The sequence below is a fragment of the Lycium ferocissimum genome, chromosome 7, assembly GCF_029784015.1.
Source record: "Lycium ferocissimum isolate CSIRO_LF1 chromosome 7, AGI_CSIRO_Lferr_CH_V1, whole genome shotgun sequence".
NCBI classification, from domain to species: domain Eukaryota; kingdom Viridiplantae; phylum Streptophyta; class Magnoliopsida; order Solanales; family Solanaceae; genus Lycium; species Lycium ferocissimum.
Genome location: NC_081348.1, coordinates 11,159,790 through 11,166,920, shown reverse-complemented (window position 1 = coordinate 11,166,920; position 7,131 = coordinate 11,159,790).

Sequence of the window (7,131 nt, the reverse complement as noted above, 5' to 3'; positions counted from 1 at the left end):
GGATTTAGAAATGCGATATGATACTTCTGTTGGTGTTAGCTTCACATATTTATAGGTTTGAGCCGAAGGTTGTAGGTGGAATTTAATATACGTGTTATTCAAAGTTTGTTGTTTTGTTTTCCATGGTCAGATTAATTTAATGGGTCGTTTTCAAAGTAGAGTTTGCTGATGCCGCGTTTGAGTAATGATGTGAGTGGGAACATTTTTCAGGTAATTTCGTTGAGGTTTCTAGAACACTTCCTTTCAGGTCATTTGCACTTTTATTGCTTTTGTTATTTATTTTTCATTGGATATCCGGTATTCGCATTGGAGTTCAATTACATCCAATTCCTTGGCTTCATTTCGGGAGAAGCGCTCTCAAGGATTTTTTGAGCGAAAGCATAAGTTGAAGGACGAGGAGCCTTTAATTTTTGTCATGCATAATAAATGAGTATAACTTTTTTTGCAGAGCATACATTTATATTTTTACATCATAATATTCCGCAAGTTATGCTCCGCATGACTTTTTGACCTGAAAGAACGTATATCCCATTAAACATACATTCAATTGGTAAAGGACAACCAACCGATTTGAAAGACAAAACTTAAGCACCAGACCGATTTCAAGGACATATCGTGCAATTTCTTCCTTCCTTTCAGATACGGTTCCCAGAAAAAGCGCATGTGCAAACGTAGCCTTGAAAAGGACATAAGCACTTACGGACTCCTGGCCATTTATTAGTCTTTGTTGTCTAAACTTTCAAACTTTGGTTATTTTACTAACTAGTTTTGTCAAAATAAATTTGGCACAATATCTAAAGATCCCTTTAAACTTGGCGCATTTTATTTAGATTTCCTTAAATTATATTTTTTTCTAATTCAAATTATATTTTGTTCTAATTACCCCTTTGTATTTGGATTTTCTAAAATCGTTATCCCTAAAACAATAACTGGTTCTAAGGACCTAATTACCTCCTTATACTTGACTTTTTTTTCTTTTCTTTTTTTAATAATCGTTACCCCCTAAAAGGAATGGTAAAAGAAAGAAAAATTGGTAGCTATATTTTAATGGAGGAATAGAGAACGTATATGGAAGGAGATAAGGAAATAGCCATTGTAAGCAACTAAATATAAAAAGAAATGATATGATTAATATGACATAGTTGTTATTTACACTTTCACGCGCTAAACGTCATCTGAAATCACTTGGGTTATAGAAAAACCAAGTAAATACTATTTCTAACTGTTGATTCCAAAATTGGGTTTTTTTTTTTTTTTTTTTTTGGGGGGGGGGGGGTGGGTGGGGGGGGGGGGGTGGTAAGTGATATTAGTACTCCCTAACCTTTTTCAAAATAAGTGTCCATTTAGCCTTTTTTACATCCTTTAAGGAAATACTAACTCTTAAAAAAGGAAGGTATTTTGACTAAACTACCATTAATCAATAAGACTCTTGCTTATCTATTGTCTTGAATAAATAGGAGCAAATCTGAAAAATAAAGTTAATTTCTTCGACACCTATTTTAAACTAAAATAAAAAGGTTAAGTGATTACTTATTTTGATCTGAAGGGAGTGGTAAGTTGAAATGACTTTGAAATCGAATCGTCCTTTCCACCTCTTTTTATTAGCGTGTCTTTTGTTTATGACAATCTAACTTAAACTTCCTGATATAAATAAGATGTTGTACCTCATAACTAAGCCACATTAGTATGTTTTATAGGAAAAACATCACTAAATACCCCTAAAATATAAAATATTTACCCGCCCATGTTCCTTCCCAAACTATTTTAGCTTCTACCTACATCGGCTGGAAGTATTAACCCGACATACCCCTCGGCCAAACCCCTTCCTATGTGATACCATCACCGTATATTTATATATCACGATAGTATCATGAAGGACTAAGAGAAGGACTGAAACAGTCCACCATGATTCCTTTTCAGTATATTTATATACCATGATGGTACCATGATCCTGAAGAGTGTCTCATTGAAGGACTGAAGCAGTCCTTCATGATACCATCACGGAATATGTAAATAAGATGATTATATAGAAGTTTTTTCGAGAAAAGTTGTGTCATTTTTAATAAATGATCATGATCATTCATAATATCATCTCAGTATAATTATATACCTTGATGCTATCATGGAGGACTAAGAAAAAGATTGAAGCATTTTCCATGATACCATCTCAATATATTTATATATCATTTTGGTATCATGGAAGACCATCTTCCATGATACCATCTCAGTATATTTATATACCATGTTCGTACCATAACTGCGGGGCATTTCGGATAAATATTTTTAATTTTTTCTAGAGGTACGAAAATAATGGGGTATGAACGGATATTTTTTTTTTTGTTTGAGGGTTCATGAGTGAACTTCCCCCTATTTTATACGGGCATAACTAAAATCAGTTTAAGATTTGCAATGCATGAAAAGTGTGGATGATAATACAAAATTTGTTCAATGAGTGGGCTAATTTTTTAATTATACATACACACTCACGTGGTATCCTGCACATTTTTTTTAACTATATAGAAGCATGGGTTTAGACCCATGCTTCGTCGTCCATCTATTAAAAAAAATAAAAAAAACAAAAAAAAAAAACTATACCCATGCTTCGTCGTGCATCCATTCATATTTTAAAAAAATCATTTCCAAACTCAAGGGGAAAAAAAAAGTGGATCCCATATTAACAAAATCAAGCAATATATAAAAAAAAAAAGTGAACCCCATATCAAAAAAATAAATAATGTTAAAAAAAAAAAAAGTGAGCAAACACTAATATTATAAAGTTTAGGATACGGGACAAACTATAATGTTATATTAATCGTGTTTTGAATAGTGTGTATATATATATATATGCATAAAAATGCAAACTAATAACGTCCATCATATTAAAAAATATATTTAATTATCAAAGTACATTAAGTCAATAATGATGAATTAATTGCCTACGCGTGTCAATCCATTAGTGGGAAAGAAATGAAATTATCTACAAAGAAAAAAACATATATTATTGCTTTTCTTCAAAAAGTTAAAGTCAAATATTTATTTTTTTTTATATTAGCCTAAGATCTAATCTAGATGTTGAATTTGTTGTATTTGCTATTCCATGTCATTTATTTGTTATGTTTACTAAAATAAATATACTTAAAATAGTTATATTTTAAAATAAGATAGAATATAATTACATTTTTATTTTTATTCTTACTCTAATAAATGTGAAAAGAGATTAATGTCGTAAAAAATATATCAAATGGAGATCAAATAATGAATAAGGTAAATTAGTCAAATTATAATTCTAATCGACGTTTTCTTAAAAAATCATGCAAAGGAGAGCATGACAAGTAAAATAAGCTAAACCAAGAATATTTCCAAAAGTTAAAAAATAGTATTTCTTCGTTTAAATAGAAAATCAATTTCTACTTTATTTCGTTTTAAACATGTAAAATTAATTTAATAATTTGAATAACTATCCAAATCATAATTTGATAAAAAATAATAAGTATTTTACACCTTTAAATTAATCAAATTAAAATTGAAAGAATGCATATAAAGAAAATAGTTTTACCTTTTAAATGTCTTTCTTTGAAAAAATATTAATAAACGATTTTGATGATAATATAATAAAGTTTTAAATGTGTGTTATATTGAGTGTTTTGAATATATATATATATATATATATATATATTTAATTATACATGCACACTCACATGGTATCTTGCACATGACCATATATATGGCCAGGAGGCATAATGTAGAAGTTGCTCTTTTTTTTCTCTTTTTTTGAATTATTTTTTATCATGTTCGTACTATTTATGCATACTTTAATGCAAATGGATTATTCTATACACACGTGCGTGTAAAAGTTTTATACCATCATACATCATTTATAAAGTAATTATAAGTAATTGCTCATGATAAATGAAATAAGTATAATTTGAATAATAAGACACCTACCTTTTAAATGGAGTAGTTGATTTCATAGATGGTCACCACTTTTATTTCATCGTATCAAAGTCACAAAATTAATTTTTGTTACACAAAAGACTAAACTTTGCTCAAATTACCACAAAGAAACACTGAACTATTTTTACATAAAAAAATATATTCAACTTTACTTAAGAATCACAACAAATCACTTTTATTTTTTTATTTTTAACAAGAAGTCCATTCAAATTAAAGTTGGTTATAAAAACAGTTTAGTGAATTTCGAGATACATAGATAAAGTTGAGTGTCGTTTTTGGTAAAAAAAAATAAAAATATTTAGTGACTTTAATACGATATACTGAAAGTTTAGTGCAATAGATTAATTCTTATACACTTATGGTTGTAAAAGCTTTTCTCATCATATATCATTTAAAAAGTGATTACTGGTAATTATTCATAATAAATGAAATTACTAATATGAAAAATAAAATAACTAATTTTCAAATTAAATTACACAAATGTTATAAAGATTACAGCGTGTGAGTGGATATAAATTAAATCCTAATTCAACCTGAATTAAACCATGATAGCCATTAGCCTATTATGTTAATGGGAGCTTCTGCGCAATACCCGAGCCGCGTCTATTATTCGAGCATCAGTGCTTAGCAATTTAATTACCTTAAATTAATGTAATATTTTATGGTCTGTTTGGCCCAAGTTTTTGCGAGGTTAAAAGTGTTTGTTTTTTCAAATTATGCTTATTTTAAAAATAAAATAAAAAGTGAGTTTTTTTGCCAAACTTTTAGGAGAAAATAAATGCTTTTAGAAAGTAGCGCAAACTATTTTTTAAAAATTTTAAAAAAATTATTTTTTTCTCCAAAGTACTTTTTTGAAATGCAATTTTGAGAAATATACTGAGAAACACTTTTTAAAAGCTTGGTTAAACACTATTATTGTTCAAAAGTGTTTTTCAAATTGCTCAATAAACACAAAAGTGATTCTTAAATAATAAGCTGATTGGTTTTCTTTTTCAAATTCCTTGTGAGTTGTGACTCACATTTTTTCCCTAGAAAGCGAAACCACTGAGCTTCTTTTCTTATTCTTCAAATGACAATTGGTAATAATAATGGATTTTCTTATCTCTAATTAGGGTGAATCTTCCTTCTAATCCTATATTTTTTGGAAAACAAAATTGTCTATCAAATTAGAAGTATTTATTTAATTCTTGAAATTGAACTAACATTTGATAATTATCATTCGATACTAGAGGAGCATGAGTATTAATCCCTCCTACCCAATTTATTTGATACTTTTCGTTTTTTGAGAATCAGACTATGTGAATTTTGGTCAATATATTAAAATATACTACATATATATATATATATTTCTATCATGTGAACATGAAGAAAGTTGCAATTTATAATACTGTTATATAATTTTTGAATATTTAAATTTGAGTTTTAAATATAAAGCTATCTAATTTAGCTTCAAATATTAGTCAAACAACTCTTATAAATAAAAAGTATCACATAAATAACAGGGGTAACTTCGAAGAAGTCTTATGATAATTACAATACGTACTAATTTTTTACATTCAAAAACCTTACGTGGACTTTGGACTGAATTGGAAAGAGAAAAAGGAAAAAGAAAGAATTTAACTTTTTAAGATTTGACTCCTTTCCATTATAAAACTTCCTCTCCATTTTCTTAAGTGTACATTTTGTATGATTGACAACATTTCTATTTTTAAATTTTATAGGCTTAGATTAAATTAACTTAAGCGAGCAAATATAACCATAGTTAATAAGATAAGTTTTGGGAATGCACTCCTAACTTTGGTAAGAAAATTCCCAACTCCCTCAAATTTTGGAAGTAGTTAGATTTCATTATATTTATTTGTTTATTTTCAGTTCTTTCATTTCATGTCGTTTATATTCGAATATAATATTATTTAATGAGATGGAACTTTGCACCCAATAGTAGCTAAACGTATCAACTTCTCTTCCTCTAGTCTCCTCTATGTAAACGATTTTGATTATCTGCTTCTTTTTGTTTTGCAAGGATGTAAGGAACGATACTCCATATTTTAATTGAATGGGCAGACAATTTCATACCACCTCAAAACTGTTAATTAATCGTTTTTTGTTTACATTCAAAATCCTTTTTTTTTTAACAATTAAACATTTAATATTAGTAAATGCCCCTTAAATAACTATGCTTTAGTATTAAATTGCAGAGATATAGATTGCAAGAAAGAAAATTGTGGGAGATAATCATTTTTTTTTGGGGTTAAAAGGCAAATAAGTATATAACTACTGTTTACGTACATAACAATCTCATTTATTGAGATGATATTATATATAGATGTAAAAAATATGATTGAATATAATGATATTAATGGGTTCCTAAATTTGTGGAAGTTGAGGATTTTTTGGAGAGTAATTTCCCAAAGTAATAGTTAACTGTCGTTAATATGCTTGCTTAAGTTAATTTAATCTAAGCCTGTAAAATTTAAAAAAGACAAGTGTCAACCATCTAATAATGTACTTGAGGAAATAGAGAGGAGCCAAATTCAACTTTTTATACCGAGTGTAAATGAATTTTCACGCTATCAATTATTAATGTCACCTAAAGAATAGTTATACAAGTAATTAATTGTCCATAATAATTAGAATAGTCACATAGATATTAAATAAGGAAACTACTAACAGTGAAGCTAATTAGTGAACACAAATCAAGCTAATTATGAAGCTGCCAAGTTGATAAGGTCAACAAAGTTCCAGTGAATTAATTCTAGAAACTTGTAGTACCTCTGGTCATTAGTGAAATACCATTGCAGCAGGGTGTTTAATATCTCTTAGTTTATAGTTAGTCTCAGTTATTCATTATGCTTTTTGTTGCAAAGAAAAAGAAATTTATTAAAGGCTAAATATCTTCAGAGAAGATATAGAAGGAACTTGTATTCATCACTCAACTTTTTCCACTTAAGTTATATCCACCCAGCAGACTTAGTGGAGAAATTTAATTTAAGACCAAAGGTTAACTGATGGCTTTCTGTTTCTTTATAAAATATTTCAAGGATTAATCATCTAAAAAGTATATGTTTATAAACAGAAAGTAGTTTTCATGTATATTCTTGTCATTTCTGGATCAAGAATCCTAAGTAGTTTTCCTTAAACGATGTCCAGATCAATCGAGATCCCGTAAGTTAAAAT